The sequence below is a fragment of the Culex quinquefasciatus genome, chromosome 2 (assembly GCF_015732765.1).
Source record: "Culex quinquefasciatus strain JHB chromosome 2, VPISU_Cqui_1.0_pri_paternal, whole genome shotgun sequence".
Classification (NCBI taxonomy): Eukaryota; Metazoa; Arthropoda; class Insecta; order Diptera; family Culicidae; genus Culex; species Culex quinquefasciatus.
Genome location: NC_051862.1, coordinates 2,543,195 through 2,560,351, shown reverse-complemented (window position 1 = coordinate 2,560,351; position 17,157 = coordinate 2,543,195). Strand labels below are relative to the sequence as shown.

The following is a 17,157-nucleotide window of genomic DNA, read 5'->3' as shown; positions in this document are numbered from 1 at the left end:
TACATCATCAAGGCAAATCTTCTCCCCTTTCCCACTTGGAGCCACAGCATGCTCCGTTTTTTGGGGAGGACCACGAAAAGTCGTTTCGCTCTCTTTCTCTCAACTCAACCCAAACGAAAGCTCTGCACACTCTGCTCGCCTACTATTCCAATGGAGCAGTGAGAATCGAGAGCACACTTTGCTCAGCTCAAAATTGAGAGCAGCTGCCGCGATTCAATATCATTAAAATCTTGAACGGGGCGAAAAAGAAAAAAAAACACGCAGAAAAGGTTCAATGTGTTGTTTTTTCGTCCTGTAGGATGATAGTTTGGTACGACTTTTTATGTGAGTGTTGCCGATCGCGGTGCGGTTCGATGGTAATATAATTTCCTCGCAACTGCCCGATTCCCGATCGATATTCGTGAGCCCTAGGGGAAGCGGTGGTTTCGTGGAGGTTTTGTTTTTTTACTTCGTTGATATTTTATGGTTGGCACCACTTTCACCACGCACGGCTGAGCTCGGGACTTTGGGGTGGTGTCCCGTCCCGTCGGGGTAATTCCACCCAAACAAGTTGCTAGCGCAAGGGGTGTCGAATTCATCGAAGGGTGATTGGAAATCGGATTTGGCTGTTTTTTCTCTTTTCATTTTTGTACCCTACCGTGCCAGGCTTACCGGGAAGGTTGAAAATTCGTGAAGGGATCGATTTTTTTGTTGTGCTCCTTCCTACAGGAAAGTGCAGCCGAAAATGGTTTATTACATAATCATGCTTCCACCAGCCGGCCTGCTATGATGGATGGGTTTATTTTCCGGTTTCAATTTGTACCACGTCGTTCCGCGCCGCTCGAAGTTCGTCAAACAGCTTGATGACAATTGCGTTTCATTCGAAATGGAAAATGACACAAAGTCATTTGGAATGGGGCACAATAAACTTAATTCCCAGCCTACTCAGCCGACTGGCCTACTACTACGGTGGGGGATGTGCTCTTGCATACGAGACGACCATAAGGGGAAAAAAGAGAAAATAATTTTATATGCACGTAAAGTTGTGTGCAAACGCGGTCTATGGTTAAAAATCGTGATGTGACAAAAATTATGCTGTTTTTCAAGGCCTACTCTGTCATTACCCACCTACCACCACGATTGCTCCAACTGTAAAAATAGTTGTGTATGACAAATGCGTTTCGCTCGGTTTTCGAAAAAAAAACCTCCACCGTTAAGAGCGCTTTTTGAGTAGTTGTCATCGTGTGTGAACAAACTGTACTCATTCATGGTAAATTGCCTTTGGAAATGGGAATTGGTAATTGGCTTTGTCGAGCTCTGGCAAAGACGACGGCAGTGACAAAGACATGACTCGCGACGGCCAGTTTAGAATATAAATTAATTGGATTGCACGAAATCCGGCGATTTCAGTGCGAAGATTTAGACGAGATGGTGGGAAGGGAGTGTTGCCAAGGTTGTTTTCTTCAACGTTTATTTGCATATAGAAGTAAGTAGATAGCAGCTGGGTTCTTTTGGAATCACCCTGTGCATGGGAAAAATCGATATTGTCTGGCGGTGAAATGAAAATTCTTCGGACCTTTTCGCGTTGGGAAACATTTTCAAGGAATCGTAAAATAAAAAAAGAACTTTTTTTTAATAATCAAATAAATTATTCGATCAAATTTGAGTTTGAATGAACATATAGAAAAACATCGCATCAAATCATCTACGGCTATAAATTTGTGGCGAGTTTCTTGAATTTCGAAACTTAAAATTACATCTTAAAATTAAAAACGTGAATTTTGTAGAAAGTGTTTTGGTAGTCTTAATAACGATACAGCAGACTTTCTTAAAAGCGTGGAATTTCAAAGCATCTGATATTTTAAAATATTATTCCAAATATAGCTGCATTAGGAGGTTTCGCAAAACATTAATAAACATCTTAACTATTTTTGTAGTGATTTTTTCAGGTAAAATTCATCGATAGGCAAAATTTGAGCAAAAAAAGACGAAATTTTTAAAAATTGTTTCGGAAGTTGATTCTTAGAGTTTATAATACATTAAGTCGGTTCTTGTATTAAGAAAAAAGCTTGAAAAATATAAAAAATAAATCAAATTTGCATTTTTTGTTGTTGTGAATTTTGTGCATAACTGAAAATCTGTCAAAAACGTTGATCTTAGTTTGAAATTGGCCACGGTTATATTTAGGATCGATTCTGACTAATTTTCAGAGCATTTTTACTAAATGGCTTTTACTACAATTACAACAATAATTGAAGTAATACCAAAAAACAGATTTCAAAATATGTAAAATTCATGAAAAATAAGTTGTTTGGCGGATGCAAATATAAATACAAAGGCATAGTTTCAACATTTGATAAAAAAAAATGTTTAAAAATGTATTTTACCTAATTTCAGTTGTTTTGCGATCATTAGTTAAAAAAAACAATTTAAGATTTGATGAAAACGAAAGTATGTATCAACAAAAAAATACATTGAAATTTTCAAATCAAAAATATTTTTTTAAAGTTAACTCAAACGTGCTAAAAAAAATTATCAAAATTTTGAAGATTTATGAAACAATATTTTTGTTGCCCACTGATTTTTCGAACAAAAACTTTTTTTAAATATTTCAACCAGCTTCATTTGTTTTTCTTTTTAATTTTTTAAAGTTGCAGTTTCGAAAGTCAAAAGTCTTTGTTTGATTTGTACAATGATGGTTGGAGAATGTATTGTTATTATTTTACTGTTTATTATACAAATAGAACAGTTCTTCCAGCAAAAACAAGTTTTTTTTTCAATTTTTGAGACATTTGTTTTGACACTGATTCAACAGAAAGTTTGTTAGATTTACAGTCCAGACTCGATTATTCGATCATCCAAATTTTCAATTATCCGAAAATCGATAAAGGTTTCTAATGAATTTTAGATGATCCAATCATGGACAATTCTTTTCATATTTTTTCACTTCCAACACAAAATAAGAGATCTGTGACCCCACTTTCTGCTAAATTTTTGTTGTTGATTGCTTGTTTCACTACCAAATGCATTTTGGCAACATTTTATCGCCACCATTTTCAAAGAAATTTTGGATTTAAATTTTAAAATCACTTTAGGAACCATTCATAAACCACATGGTCACTTTAGGGGGGGACGGGGGGTATGCCGATTGTCCACGCTCCAGACAAAAAAGTGTGTTTTTAATGGACAATTGTCCACGAGGGGGTGGGGGGTGAGGGGTTGAGATTTCCAAATAGTGTCCACGTGGTTTGTGAATGGATTTTTTGTTGTAGTATTTGAGCTCATCGATTAAAACATGTTTTATAAAGCTAAATTTTTCAATGAAATTTTTGCAAATCGTATTTAAAAACAACAGTTAACAAAGAATTCAAAAAATAATAAAATATTAATTCACAAGCATTTTACGAACAAACAGAAAAATATAACTCGACATTCTTAAGGTCTTCTTGAATTCAACTTAATTTTCATAAGTTTCTTTAATATTTAATAAATATCAATAGATTTTCCGGAATTGTTTTCAAAAGGGTTTTTTTTCTAATATAAAGTTCAAATAATTTTGGGATTTCAGACCCCACGCATTTTTCCTATACCTTTAACAATTATTTTTTGAACGAACTCAAAGGACGCGATAGATATTTTGGAACAACACTGTTTTTCGATCGGTAGACGATCTATGCACGAGACACTTATTTCAAAAATGGTTAAGTTTGAAATTTTTCTCTTTTAGTTAAACTCTGAAATTTCGTTATGTTTTAGGGGTAAAATCAATTTAGTGTAGGAGATAAAAGCTAGGTTGCTTTTCGGTCCTTTTTGTTGAGTTATTTTATGTATTGGTTTGTTTTAGCTTTCAAAAATAGTTAACTGTTCATACAAAACCTTGTTTCTTTTTAAAAAGTGCATTCCATGCGGAAAAAGTTAAACCTGAATGATCGTCCAATTTTGCTCAAAATTATAAAACATTTGAGTTTAGCTTGATGTAAGCTTAACATTAAACCTTTGAACTGTTTCGACAATTGCATAAAAATGTAGACGAAGTTACATAAATTGGTCATTAAAACATGAAATATAATGTGATTGAATGTGTTACAATGCACAGAAAAAAAAATCAATTCTCGTAATCGTGAATTCAGTTCACGAATGTGAGAACTATTCATGAGTATGGTGCATTTGCACTATAAACATGCATATATTAGAATTAGAATTTTTTAAAAGTATTATTCCAGAACCTACATTCGATTGAGTTCTCCACAGCATGCCAAGTCACGAACCTCGCTCTCACCCAACCCAACGTGCATTGTACCACAAAAATCTCATCTTCAGCAGCTTGCTGCGACCAATAAGCACCAACCAGCGAACGAGTTAATTAATTAAGTCGACACAACCACCCAGCCGTTCAGAGCCCCGGTGGAAAGGGCTCTCAAAAGAGAAGCATCGGAAAAAGGGGGCTGTCCCCAACCGAGGCAAACAAACAGCAAGAAAAAAGCACTTTTGCGCGCGCGAGAGCAAAACTCTTGTTTTAATTAGTGCCATTTTTAGCTCCAGAATCTCTCACAGGAATTGACTCGGTCGTCGTCTCTCTCATTTAGCGCAGTGCTTCTTTTTTGTTTTTTGTTTTTTGGTTAGTTCCGTCACGGAAAAGCGCTCTTTTGTCTGCCGCTGGGTGGAGGGGGACCGTCCAATGAAAATCCGATGCATTGAGTTTGACGGAACCCGTGGGGTCCCTTCTTCGTCACCGCCACCAGAGATCAAGTCATCCCTTTCTGTCTGTCGCACTGCCCCTCTGTCTCTGACGAGGGGGGAGATAATTACTCTCATTTCGTCTCCCCCACGTGTTCGTGTGAGTGTGTATGTTTTTCATTTGCAGCTTTTCATCTCTCTTTTCCGCAAATTAAAACAACTGCCGAGCACTAGTGCTGAGAGTGAGCCGAGAGCGGCCCGAGCTCTCCAACAACAGCGAAATTATGTTTTATGTGCCGGCTTGGGACCACGTGGTCATGGCTCAGCCGGCCGGCAGCAGTAGGCTATGTACACGCTGACTCGACTGTGAATGACATCGCAGCAATCCTTTTCACCAACACTGGCGCAGCACTCATTAAGGCTTTTTCGGTTTGCAAGAGAATCGACGATCCAAGCATGCCTGGACCTTGGCCAAGGCTATCTTGATTGCACGTGACGCCTTTCATTAACAAAAATTCTCTCTCCGTCGTCGTAGTAGCCCTCGTCGTCATTCGGACTTTTTTTTGGGAGGAAAACTCGTTAATGAATGAAACAAAAAGAAAGCAAAAAAGAACAAGCGGTCCGGATCGGTTGGGTTGGGTCGTCGTCCAGCGGGAGAGCATAACCAACAAGTGGACACGGAAGTGTGAAACATTAAAATGCCCGGCCCGACCCGTGTAAACATTAGCGCGTAATTAATTATGTTGTTCGCGTCAGTTTTTTTTCTTCTTTCGCGTTCGTTCTTTCTCTCTGTTGTTTTATTGCTTTTGCTGACGTTATCAGCAATTGCTGTCACTCACGGTTAATTTAGGTCCCTCAGGTAGGGTTGCTTGGGATTTGGAGTGGGTTAAAAATTGATGTTTATTTTTTTGAGAAGAAGTATTTGAAGTCCAATCCAACTATGTTTGATCAGCTGTAACTTTGCTAACTCTTCGATTAAGACACAATTTAAGCATCTTTGTATTTCACCTCGAAACAAAATATTCAACTAAACAAATATTCAATTAAATGTACAAACTTAAACATAAATTTTTATGTATCAAATCTCAAACTTTCTCCGCCGAATCAAACTTGCCAATCCAACAGCATCGTTTAACAGGACTTGTAATCCAGTACCGTCCAAGTACAGTTCCGCAGCATGCCGTCAGCAGTAACCCCATCGCAATCCAGATTTCCGGTGAATTCTTCCATTTCTCGCTATAAATCGCCGGAATTTCGTGACTTTCCATACAATCCACGGTCTGCATCTGACCAAAGGTCAGGTTCAAGCAGGGACATTCCAGTTCCGATCTCGTTTTCCATCGCTTTTCCGAATTTCGAAAGAACTCTCGCGTCCCCGGTGGCACCTCATGGGACAGGTCTTCAATGAGCAGAGTTTCGGTATCGATTACGGTGAATCGAAGGTCGTCCCTACGGTGATGGTGGCACTTTTTCTCGATGGTCGGGTATGCCGTGCCGTCCTGGAGGCAACCGGTTGATGAAATGTTGGCAATGTCAGAGTAGAACAACATTTGTGAATTTTCATTGTCGCAATTGATGTTTAAGAAGAAGATCGACTGTTCGTTCGACTTTTCCAAGATAACATCCATATCGACGCAGCCGTGACCAACTGGATCGTAGAAAACGTCGAAAATGTGACCTCTTCGCTTGGAGATGTACCTGTTCCGGGTTATCAGAGGTCTCATTTTTCGTCCGTTGAAATTTGACGAGCAAAGTTGAAATATTTGCGGCTGGATTTGATCCATATTGATGAAACACTCCGTCAGCTGGCATATTTGACTTGATGTCGTTATACACGTTAGTAATATTATCGAAAATGATAACAGTACCATTTCAATGCATTGTACTCTCTTTGAAGCAGAAAGTTTCACTGAACACTGTCAATGTATCGTCTTTTTGTATATTCCCGTAAATTGATTTCAATTCCCAAGAGTTAAATTGACGAATCATGTTTACGAAAATTCCAACGAACTCATCACATATTGATACAGTTTTTCATAATCCACAGTTGATTCAATCTTTTATGCTTATTCCCTGTAATTATTCTTTAAACCATAAAAATTTTGACAAACTCTGGAGTTTTTTTGAAGAAATTTTCATTTATTGGTTTGTGGATGTTTTTGAATACTCTTGACTCAAGGTGGTTTCAAAAACATTAAATCAAATAAATAATAACTCCAGAACTGTTTCTACACCAACTTTGCATTTCCACAAACAACTTTACTTACCGTCAGCTGGGGCAAATCGGGACACATGGGGCGAATTGGGACAGCAGTTTTGACCATGCATGAGCACAATATTTTGATTTTTCTGGTTGGTTTCGGTTAGAACAGACTCATATCAACAAGATGTGTACATCCATTTCCAAATTTAAAACTCTTAAATGCTATAAACACTGCTGTCCCTATTCAGACTGTAGTCCCGATTCGCCCCAAATGACGGTAGTTTGCAACGGAAGGAATCACCAAGATTGTAGGTTGGCAATTTTAACATCGGGAACGGTTTAGTATGCCTTGGCAACATCTCATTGACTGTTCACGAAATCGTGAATTGTGTTCGTGAATTCAAGAACCACGAAGGAATATATAAACATTTATGCGCTATCATGAACACAATTTGGGTAATTCTCTACCAACTCACACGAAATCGGGAAAAGTGCCCCGACCCCTCTTCGATTTGCGTGAAACTTTGTCCTAAGGGGTAACTTTTGCCCCTGATCACGAATCCGAGGTCTTTTTTTATATCTCGTGACGGAGGGGCGGTACGACCCCTTCAATTTTTGAACATGCGAAAAAAGAGGTGTTTTTCAATAATTTGCAGCCTGAAACGGTGATTAGATAGAAATTTGGTGTCAAAGGGACTTTTATGTAAAATAAGACGCCCAATTTGATAGCGTACTCAGAATTTCGAAAAAACGTATTTTTCATCGAAAAAAACACTAAAAAAATTTGAAAATTCCCCATTTTCCGTTACTTGACTGTAAAATTTTTTGGAAAATGTCATTTTATGGGAAATTTAATGTACTTTTCGAATCTACATTGACCCAGAAGGGTCATTTTTTCATTTTGAACAAAAAATTTCATTTTAAAATTTCGTGTTTTTTCTAACTTTGCAGGGTAATTTTTTAGAGTATAACAATGTTCTACAAAGTTGTAGAGCAGACAATTACAAAAATTGATATTGATATTGATATATAGACATAAGGAGTTTGCTTATAAACATCACGAGTTATCGCGATTTTACGAAAAAAAAGTTTTGAAAAAGTTGGTCGTCATCGATCATAGCCGTTCATGGTCACCCGCGACAGACACGGACAACGAAACTAAGAGAAAATGGGAGGATTTTAAAACTTTTTAAATGTTTTTTCGATGAAAATACGTTTTTCGGAACTCTGAGTACGCCATCAAAATGTGCGTCTAATTCTACATAAAAGTCCCTTTGACACCAAATTTCTATCTCATCACCGTTTCAGGCTGCAAATTATTGAAAAACACCTCTTTTTTCGCATGTTCAAAAATGGAAGGGGTCGTACCGCCCCTCCGTCACGAGATATCAAAAAACGGACCTCGGATTCGTGATCAGGGACAAAAGTTACCCTTAAGGACAAAGTTCCACGCAAATCGAAGAGGGTTCGGGGCAACTGCTGTGTGAGTTGGATGAGAATTACCCATTTACAATTACGGAAATTATTTTTTCGCTGTGTACTTGGCCCAGGTCAAGTAAATATAGGTCGAACGTTATTTACCGTGTAGAACACTCCAATGTCCGCCAATGTCCCAGGGCATTTAACCACTTGATGAAGTGGCACGCGCAGACTAAAATGATTATCTACTGTGAAATTGTGAAAAATCCCTTGGGAATGAACCTGATCAAAATATAACTCCAATTTATTGTTACTGCAGTTTAGTTCGTAGACAACGCTTAGTTTGATACGATGTATAAACTATTATCCTTTATTATATTAGTATTTTGTACGATCTCAAGAGCATATTTATCTGACTCAATCTGTCAGCTGACCGATTGTCGATCGGAACAGTTTTTTCCTCAATGCTTCAAAAATTTCAGTGCTAGATTAATGTTACCAATGAAACAAAGAAAGCATATGATAACAAAGCGGGGACTCACTTGTTTGATTTATTCTACGATTCAAATAAACTAGCCTGCACTTTTTTAATGGTAGATTTAGTAGTCACTGGTGAACAATTGGAAGTACAGCTATTGGTAAATTGTAAAAATCTTACTGAGCTAGTAACGTTTAACTATGTTGAGAAGAGTTTTTTGAGCAAAACATGTTTCGAGAAAAATTTGGGCATTCCACTTGTCGCCCAAAAGTGTAATTACTTCTACAGGGAGCAGCTTCGGATCACTATAATAACGAACGATACAGTGTTGATTGAGGATTTGTCAAGTGAAGTATCGCCGGGAACACGAATGTTCTTCAGGACAAGTAGTAGCAAGTCAATCTTTACCGGGCCAAGGTGCTCTTGTAAAAATCTGTACTATGGCCAGATTCGTTACATTGATTGTGTTGAAATGTATCAAAGGCTAGTTTATGGCGGTGGGAATACTTTAGTATCGTTTAAAATATCTATGGTGGCTTGGGTAACTTTCAGTGTATTCTTTGCAGTGGGTTCAATTGCCATTTTCGGGTGGTTTTGGATATCCAAGCAAATAAAACGAAAAACGCAGGTTGTGAATTCAACGTGCACCATATAATCTTAATATAAATGATACAGTTATTATCATTTCTTTTTCTTTTTCTACAAAAGAATTTCAATTGGTTACTGAAGATGTCATGCTTTTACCTGTTAAATTGTTTGCTTACAATTTAGACCAGTGTTCCCACAAGCCTAAGCCATCGGCTAGGCTAGGTTCATTTTTCTGGTTCAGGTTCACACCACACGTCGGCAAGCATCGTCGGCTCAGGCTCACTTAGTGCCGTGAGCCATGGTTCATTTGGTTCAAACCAGGCGAGGCTAGCCAAAATGAACCATTGGCTTGAACCTGGCTTGAACCTGATCAAAGAGTGTTAGGCTAAACGGCAAGCTTTGTTACACCGTAGTATGTTCAAACCGTAACATTCGTTACACCGTAGTATGATTACACCATAGCATTGTTACACCACAACATTCGTTACACCGTTACATTCGTTACACCGTAACATTCATTACACCGCAACATTCATTACACCGTGACATTCGTTACACCGTTACGGTGTAACAACGTTACGTTGTTACACCGTAACGTTGTTACACCGTAACGTTGTTACACCGTAACGTTGTTACACCGTAACGTTGTTACACCGTAACGTTGTTACACCGTAACGGTGTAACGAATGTCACGGTGTAATGAATGTAACGGTGTAACGAATGTTGCGGTGTAATGAATGTTGCGGTGTAATGAATGTTACGGTGTAACGAATGTTGTGGTGTAACAATGTTACGGTGTAATCGTACAACGGTGTAACAATGTTACGGTGTAACAATGTTACGGTGTAACAATGTTACGGTGTAACAACGTTACGGTGTATTGAATGTTACGGTGTAATGAATGTGGTGGTGTAACAATGTTACGGTGTAACGAATGATGCGGTGTAACAATTTTACGGTGTAATGAATGTTACATTGTAACATTGCTACACCATAATATTTGTTACACAGTGCATTATTCCTATGGTTTTCATTAGCCTGGTTAGCCTGGCTTAAGCCATGGTTCATGGTTCACTGAACCAGGATTGAACCACAAAGGGAGGCTTAAGCCGAACCGAGTTTATAGGTGAACCTAGCCTAACCGGTTCATTTGGGAACACTGATTTAGACAAGAAAAGTGCTAACATGTTTACTTATAAGATTATGTATACTAAAAAGTTCTGGAAATCTGTTGAAATCTTGGAAGGTTCATTTCCTGAATAAAAAGTGATGTCATTTTGATAAAAAATCAATAAATTCTATTTTGCTTAGTTTTTATACATATTTAACATTTTTTGGCAATAATTTGATAATATCAAATCTCAAAATCCCACCTTCCATCACTTTCTTATCCACATTCCAACGCCACACGGTCCCTCCAACAATTAAATCGTTCGAATTCCACGGCTACTTTGATGACCAACAGCGTTGCTCCGACCAACACGAGGGGACAATTTCATCCTCTTTCCACCGTCGCGCATTAACGGTTGGTCATTTCTAACAACTAACTTGCCGAGAATCCGTCCAAATAAAGTGACCGCACATCATCGGGACAATCACGTAAATTGCTGAACTGTTTTCGTTTTTGTTTTTGTTTAGGTCGACTGTGACAGAGTGACAACTCTGATGGGAAATTTTTGCTGATTTCTGTATTTTTATTTTTAGTTTTTTGGGCCAAACAAAATTTATCTGTCATTTTATGGATTTAGACGAGAAAATCAGAAATAACATCGTTTGTCTTAAAAAATATTTCAAACGCTGTATTCTCATTTTCTTCGAAATGTAATTGAAGTTATCACCCTGGTCCAGGAAACGAGGACAAACATCCAGCGCAGAAATCAGGGCGTGGAAGCATAGATTTACTGCGACGCGTCGCGACGCCACTTGGCTCAACTGGTGGTGGTGGTAGCCTCAAACGTGGACGATGATGACGGTCCAATGAATTTTAATTGATCTTGATTGAATTACGCTCAATGACCACATCAATGGTTGTTTAGGGCTTGATCTGGGCCGAGGTTTTGGACATGGGAAGGGGGACGGGCTCTGATTTCAGCCGAGTGACTCGAATTGATGACATGATGGTTGCTCATTCGTGCACGACGCACATTAGAATTGAGCATGCTGAAGTTAAGTGATGAATTGATGTTTTCAAAAGGCCGGATGCGGGTGCGGGAAAATTATCGTTTGTTGCATTCGACGGTGACACTGCTGCTAGCATGAATGACATACAGTCAGTAAACAAAGTGTTGAACTCGGGATTTATTTATGACCAGCCAGCCAAGGTTTGCCAAAGCCCAGCAATTATCGCTAATGACGATTCCGCCGTCGATCATCCGACACACACAATTTGGCTGCCGCGCCGCCGAACCACGGCTCCACGGCAGTTTTGGAGGGCAAATTGTTGCCAGTCACGCTAATTTACCTTCCCCGGGACGACCTGAAAACGTGGACGTTTTACTCGATTCCTGTGCGAAGCACAGCGACTTGGAACGGGAAGTGGACTCGATTTTAGTGCTCGGAAATTGTTGCTCTATTAGAACCTACCTGGAATAAAAACCCAAAAATTAAAAATCGTTGCTACAATTATAAAGAAATTTTCCGTCCTCAGCAGGCGTTGAGTTAATTTACAGGGGAGAACGTCGTCACCCTCACGTTTTTTTTCCTTCCATTCATTAAAAAGAATGAATAATGGGAACCCATCAAAGCAAACCTCGTCACCGGAGTCTCGACGATTCGGTCGCGGAGGCCGATCGAAGACTGGCCGGAATCCAAGGTAGCCATGCCGTTGAAGAACCCTCAGAAAAATCAAGAGAGCGAGAGAGATCATGAAGATGCTGCCAACGGAAAAGAGATGAAAAGCGCATACGCGAAAGAAGAGGGAGAGAGCCGAAGCTTTCCGGTTTATGTAACGCAAACTGATGCACTTTTGGAAGCTCCACCGGGCTCCATCGATTGGCACGCAGACCGATGCAAATTTGCAAAAAAAAAGAGCTTCTTCTGTATGGGTGGGATCTCCCCCTACTACAATGACGAGAGAAAGAGAGCGAGAGAGAGAGAGAGAGCGCGGTGTGTGGGTGGACGAGCGGAGACAAGCTTGCTGCGATGGCCGGTGGCTTGCGTGACGTTATTAAAACTGGGTGCATTGATTTTAATGGCTTCTTTTTTATTTATTTACCGTGTCTGGGCAGTGGCGAAACCACCCCGGAATTATTTATGGCGGCTGTTGCTGGGGCTCTTTGTTTCCGTCCTGCTTCCTCGAACGGGGTGGGATGAGCACGTAGTGGGAAATTTAAGTTGATACATATTTTTTAATTAATTATTTCTCTCTTTAAGTACTTAGTAACACCAATTTTTTAATAAATTATCAACATCTAGCAAAGTATTGTTATAAATTTATAATTTGAAAGCTATATCAAACTTTCAGGAACAAGCTTCTCTCTTTAACGTCCTAATCAACTCATTCACACTGTTACTGAACGTAACAAATGTTTGTGATCTTTTTTATCCAAAACAAAACATCTTAAGATAAAATTCACGCTTTTGCCACACCCTTTGTACGCCATCTGGGTTCACAGCATAAATACGGCCATCTTGGAAAGCTTTTCAGGTTATGTTGGAAATGTTTCCACTTGATGAAATATTTCACAATGTAGTGGACAGATTAGCATAAAAGCGTGGCCCAGTGTGATGCATTTCAAACGAGCAGCATAAAAAATAACTTTTTGTGAGTATTTATTTGTTAAGATTTCAAGAAAAAGTTTTACCATGGACTACCATTTTAATTTCATCCAGTTCGATTGGTCGATTCAGTAACGGGCAAATCCGTAAAAAATCTGATTTTGATGTGTGCGGGAAGCGGTTTAAAAAGAAGCGTTTAAATATTTTTTATTCAAAAAAATAATTAAAAAAAATATATATTTTATTCAGTCACATTCAAAAATTTTGTTCAGAGAAATGGCTTTGAGCCATTCTCCAAAAAATAAGAAATTTATTTGGATTTTTTTTGTATTTTTTATTGGAATGCAATATTCTTTATTGTTTTCATCTGCGAACAAAGAAATTATTTAGCATCAGTTTTCCCATACTCGTGTTCATACAATTTTGGAAGCTTTTCATATAGCAAGGTTCTAAAAAAATCACCTTAAAAAATCCTGATTTTTGCAAAGGAACAAAAACAGTAATTATCAACCATAACAAATCGAGGAATTTGTGCTCTCTTGTTCTAAGATTGCTTTTCTATCTAGTTAGCATAAGAGAGCACAGAGGCATCGAAATGTTGGCGGTTAATTGAAAAATATTTTTATTCGAAAATTAAACAAAATGGGAAATTTTACGTTAATTTTTTGAAACTGGTATCGTCACATTAAAAATTCAAAGGTTTTTCGGTGCTAATTTTTTGGTAGGCAATATATTTGCATCGAAAAACTATTTTCAGAATCTACTTTTACAGGTTACTTAAGTCACGATATCATAAAAAAATCATTGTTTACTGAATATTACTCGAAAACAGTGCACGACATCGAAATGTAAAGAAGTTTACGAATGCAAATTTTATTTTACATCAAAAAAACTCAAAATATTTTTTTTCGACATTTTTGCGAAACAAAATAAAATTGTGTCAAATAAGTCCAATGCCATTTTTTGTCAATCAATCAAAATGAGATTTTTCCAGAATGGTTATGTTGACAAATTTATTCATTTTCAGAGGTTTAAAAGCCAAAAGGGGAAAGTAAATGTTCTTAAAGACACTTTTAATATTACTATCTTTATTCCAAATACAATTATAAATATGTGTGTGTTTGTGTGATCCAATCCAATACACGCTAACCGGTAGCGATATTATGGGAAAGGATAGTTTTTATCAGGCTTTGTATATGCCGAATGCTGATACAGCTTATCTTAGTCCCGGGTATTAAGTGGTGATAGCCTTTGCGCTGCTTCCAACGACCCGTTTCAGAATGACAGAGCTCCTTGCGGTCCAATTCCGAGGTCGCTGGGCATTGTTCGGCCCCGCCTAAACATAGAAGCAAGCATCTGAAGGAAACTCGATCTATATCTAGACTTCCAATCCCGTCAGGCAAATCAGGGATCAGCGCGTATTTAATATGAGAAGATAACATGTTGCAACACTACGGATCAATTCACTGCTAGAGTGTAAACCCAAGTAACATTTTTCCAGGAGTTCTACAAGAGCTCTTCAAGATAGCTACAGCATAGCAGTTTGGACCGCGGTAGGATAAAATTCTCTTCAAAACTTCTTCAGGAGTTTGGAAGAGTACTTGAAGAGAGTTTTATCCTACCGCGGTCCAAACTGCTATGCTGTAGCTATCTTGAAGAGCTCTTGTAGAACTCCTGGAAAAAAATGACCACCAATCCAGAGGTGTGAGTTCGAATCCCACCTGATTCATTTTCGTTTTTGTTCATATTCAAAATTCAATTCCTGATTCCAAATTTCAAAGGTGCCGGCCGGGACCAAATAAAATTATAAATATCACATGAAAATATAAATAAAAATTAACTAATCGAAAGAAATAAAATAATCAAAAGATAAATTTTCGAACAATATTATCAAAGTTTGTTATTCATTTTTGAATGTCAATTGTTCTTTCTGCCTCTTTTCACATAATTTTTTGATGCAGTTTTGTTTAAAATTGCGTCCAATTTAAAAAAAAAAAAACCTAAAACATCCAATATTGTGATCTAAAATATTTGAGTAAATCCATGGACAAATTTATCTTCCGTTTTTCAATTCTTATTGTTTTTTTTTTTATGTGGGGCATTCTTGCAAACATGGGAAATATGAACAATGAAGCTTTTGTTCGAAATACCACATATTAAAAAAAAAAATTTCGAAATCAAGTTTGCTCAAAATCACAGAACACCTTCTTCCATAATTATCATATTTATGGACTAAATCCTGAAGCAATTAGATCTAAACGATCATAGTTACATTTCTAGTAAATATTCCACAAATCGACATTTTTAAAAGAAGATGTCAGTAAACACTTCACTTTCGTCAAGGTATGATAGATTTGGGTCCATTGAACACGCCCCAATCGAAAGAATTGATTTATAGTTAATTTCCTGCGAATAAATAAAATTGTAAATTTGGGTACAAATGCAATGGAATCAGCTTGACCCACCATGAGCACACTCTTATTTTTGCTATCCCAATAGATAATTTTGAATTAGATTTGAACCCGAATCAACAATTTTATTTATTGGCAGGGAATCCACTAAAATTCATTTTTTTCGATTTGAGGATGTTCAGGGAGCCCAAATCTGTCATACCTTGACAAGACTGAAGCATTTACTGAAATCAACTTAAAAAAAAAGTCGAGTTGTTTTGATATTAAGTTATGAGAAAAATTGTTTTTGTTACCTGATAAAAACACAGTTTACAACATCTAATTATCTAAACTTCCAATTAAGATCTCTAGAACGCCTCAATTAGCAGTCATGATTCGCTCAATATAAATGCGTACTAAATGGTCTACGCTTTATGCATGGTTTGTCCCTCGAGGATCATAAATCTCCCTCGGTAGATCGCCTAAGATCTTAAACAAACGTTCTTTTAGTCCCACCAAAATCTTTCCTCTTAGCTACGAAAACATTTATTTAAAACGTGCGCAGAATGCAGATTCTATTCCCCCTCGGGGTGAAAATTCCAAGCAACATTTCGCGTGACATAATTGCGCAAAATTAAGCGTGTCCCTCACTCCCTGGTTGTTTGCGCAGCTTTGGCGCGAGACTTGCCAAAAACAACACGAACAACATGGTCGATGACAACAACCGGGATTTGTGCCCATGCTCAACTTAAATCACTTTAATGGCCGTTACAGTGATTAAATTAGTGTAACGACCTAAAGATGCAAAACAAAAGCCGTGTGTGTAAAGAGTTATGAGCTAATCGCAGCAAGCGTCGTCGTCAAATTAGTTGGGATTGCGCGCGAGGTCGCGTTATAAAAACACAATTTGTTCAAAAATAAATGACTAAATGATTCTCAAACGTTTGACGCCGGTAGGGGGGACGCCAAACCCACAAAACGAGAAACCGATACCGCGTTTGTCGAGTTGTAAAAAAGTTGAAACATAAGCTATAAATACGGCGGGAAAGCCATTACCGACAGCACGCGGAAAAACTTGTCGAAGAAGTTGCTTTTTTTTATTGACGCCATCGTGCCAACCGAAATATTGCTGAATGAAATATCTAATTTCCCATAAACAACATGTCTGGTCTAGATCGCAGCAGGCGTGCTGAATGACGTTAATCATAATAAATACTTGGCGTGGTCGAAGCAACGGATGATTTCTGACCGCCTACTGCACGATCGCGTGCTTGACAGATTGCTCCCCATGCTACAATGTTGTTTTAGAATTTCATTCAGTGACGCGCGTGACCTTAACCCGAAATTTCCTGAAAACCTTGACAGCAGCTTTCCGCGAATTTCCCACTCGACCCATTTCTAGGTCAAAGTCAGCAAGTGACTCTGCTGTCTCCGCTCCGTCAACTATCTGTCTGGCACGTTTTGTTCGTTCCGCGAGCTGTAACTCATCTGGATCGAGAGAGCAGCAGCAGCAGACGTAAACGTGACAGGTGAGCGAAGAAGCGCACCGTTTGCCTCAGCTTGGATGGGTTGATCGCACGACCGGAAAATCGCTTCGCACTTTTCCCCGTGGGGTGCCAAAAATCAGCGTGATTCATTGACCAGAATTGCTTGACGGGCGGGGGTAGATGCATCTTGGATGCATCATCGTCGCACGGTTCGGTGCA

The 17,157-nt window shown here is 38.4% G+C and overlaps 1 long non-coding RNA gene across 1 annotated transcript; it reads right to left on the bottom strand.

The window, feature by feature from the left end:
• Positions 1-10,640: 10,640 nt before the first annotated feature.
• On the bottom strand, positions 10,641-12,134 carry LOC119767983. The gene is made up of 2 exons (XR_005277832.1): positions 11,928-12,134; positions 10,641-11,820 (listed from the first exon to the last, which is right to left on the bottom strand). It is a non-coding gene; the product is annotated as an uncharacterized LOC119767983 (long non-coding RNA).
• Positions 12,135-17,157: the final 5,023 nt, after the last annotated feature.